The following is a 2,938-nucleotide window of genomic DNA, read 5'->3' as shown; positions in this document are numbered from 1 at the left end:
ATGGCATCACAAATTTCCATTTGTGATAAGTTCGGATAATGACAATTCTGATTTAAGGAGATCTTGAGAAGGTCTTTACAGATAAGAATCTATAGACATTGTCAAAACCATTTTTTGACAAAACGGGGTCGTCGACTTTTTATTTTGAAAATGAGAATGGGGAGTCGCCACCAATCTTTTTTGTTTAGATGTGATCGAATCACCTCGTAATTTGATTGTTTTTATAAAATGTTTTGTTTTACTAAAATAACGAGTTTGGTCTACGAAATTTGAGAAAATAGGTTCGTGAATGAGAAAGAATTAGCACTCTCATAACGCCCAAAATTAGTACCTAATTGATTAATTAATGTCTTAATATCGAAAGTTGAAAATCTGTAAAGAATTTAAAAATACGATCCTCCTTTTTTTATTAATGTTAATTTTACAAAAATGTTTGGATAAATCGATGCGAATGCTAAAGACCTTCTTCTCCCAAAGTAATAAAATGTCACATCCAGTACGTTAGGACACGGCATTTTACCCTTGAGAATAAGCTTGTCTTTTGATTTTCAAACTCATGCATTTTAATTTTAAAAGGATATTCGGTCTTTTGGGTCAAACGAGAAAAATTGAAACCAAGTACATTAGGGCATGATCCCTCAAATTTCTAAACAAGGGATATTGCCTTTATTTATGAATCCTTTTTTTATGAATTTAAGGTGAAAATTGATATAATATTTAAAAGAAGTATGTGAATAAAACATTATGCTAACAAATGACAACAATAAGAGTTCGCTAATAAACGATTCATAGTACGTAACAGCAATAATAACAAAGTAATAAATAAACATAAATATAAGGGAAAAGAGTTCATAAAATATTGGGAGTAAAGAACCAAATTAAAATATAAATGAAATTTAAGGTCCGATTTGTAACAAAAATGTAAATAAACATATAAATAAATAATAACAATAATGATAGATAATAATAGTAGTAATAAAAGCAATTAAAAAAATGAAATATGAAATGTATAATAAAAGGAAAAAAATTAATTTGAAATATTCAAAATTAAAGAATTATAAAATAATAAATGAACTGACAAATCAAGTCTAAACATAAAGACAAGTAATGAATAAATAGATATATAAATATAATATTTCAATATTATTTAAATTTTAGTATTTAAAAGGAAAAAAGACAAATAAAAATAAACAAATAATGAAATCAATCAAACCAGGATTAAATCCAAATCAAAACAAAATTAAAAGAAAAAACAGAATAAAATAAAATATCGAGTCCAAATTGTGACACGCGAATGAGATGGGGGACCAAATGGGGTAATATCCTTGTCTCCCAAAACGCATAACTTCAATATGGACTGAAATGAAACACTACAAAAATTACAGGGTGAAATTGAAAGAAAAAAAAAAGGAAATACGACCAAATCGCAACTGGCCATAAAAGCGGAGGGACTTGTAGCACAATAAGCCCATCACACTGAAAACACGCGGATCCCTTGGCGGGTCGGGTTGGTTGGATGGGTTATTAGCAAAATGACGTCGTTTTTGTGCTTATTCTTTGGCCCAAAACGACGTCGTTTTGGGTAAACTATAAATGCTAATTTTTTTGCTAAAACTTCATTGTTCCTTCATTTTTTTTAAAAAAAATCAAAAGCTTTCTCTCAAACTCTCTCCCCTTCTAAGTATCCGGCCATGGGAGCCACCATCGGCCACCGAGGACGGCGCCGCCGTCCATGGTGGCCGGAGATAAAAAATTACCCTTTTTTGCCCTTTTAAACTCTCGATCCCAAAAAATGACATCTTTCATTGGAGATGGTGGCCTCGACCTTCCCCTCACGACAACGCGAATGCAAAGAAAATTAGATTTTGACCCTTTTTCTTTTTTTGTTTATTTCTTTAAAAAAAACAAGTAGAGAAAAAATATAGAAAAAAAAATAACACAAGACAAATGAACAACCTTTTCGAAATTTCTTTCTTGTTCTTTTTTTATTATTATTGCTATTGTATAAGAAAATTTCTCTTTTGGATACAACTTTTGAAAAGATAGGCCATTGTGTTCATGGAAACCATACCAGAGTCAGTTTTGATTTGGCAGTTCACAAGTGAGAGATTAGAAGCTTTTTAGCTTCAAATCACAACTTCAACTTAGTTAATATCTTACATAGTTTGAGATAGATCTGTTTTGGGCTTTGGAATAGAATATGTTGTGGAAATATGAGTTGTAACATCACTAACCCGTATCCGTCGCCAGAATAGGGTTACGGAGCATTCTGTAGAAACAGAACATTTAAACATAAATTTCATACATTATCATAATCATGTCATAATCCAATCATTCACATACATATACTCCCTAAATTAAGCCCTCGAGGCCCTAGAAATAACTTAGAAACAATTCGGGACTAAATTAAAAACATATGGAAAGTCTAGAAAAAAATTACAAACATTTAGATACAGGGGTCACACGACCGTGTGGCCAGCCCGTGTGCCTCACACAACTGAGACACACGCTCATGTCTCAAGCCATGTAACCTTTGAACTAGGGACACACGGTCGTGTCGTAGCCTATGTCCTCACCTATGTAACTCTTTGAGTAGGGCCATACGGTTGTCTTACACGCCCGTGTGCCAGGTCATGTGTTAGACTGTGTAACTCATTGACTTGCATGCAAAGGAACCTTCAGGGGACACACAACCATGTCACCAGGCTGTGTGTCACACACGGCTGAGTCACACACCCGTGTGTCACACACGGCTAAGTCACAGGCCCATGTCTCAGGTTATGTGGACCTAAAAGTTACCGAAAACAAGCCATTCCCAACACCAATTCATGCATAATCACTTGAACAATTGGTGCACACCTACAAGGCATCAAACCATACCAAAATATGCATCTATTTGCCATTCCAAAAGTTCTAATTCAACTAACCAATATGTCAT

This window comes from Gossypium hirsutum, chromosome A06 (genome assembly GCF_007990345.1).
Source record: "Gossypium hirsutum isolate 1008001.06 chromosome A06, Gossypium_hirsutum_v2.1, whole genome shotgun sequence".
Lineage (NCBI taxonomy): Eukaryota > Viridiplantae > Streptophyta > Magnoliopsida > Malvales > Malvaceae > Gossypium > Gossypium hirsutum.
The sequence above is the reverse complement of the archived record's forward strand: the minus strand, read 5'-3'. Positions refer to the sequence as shown.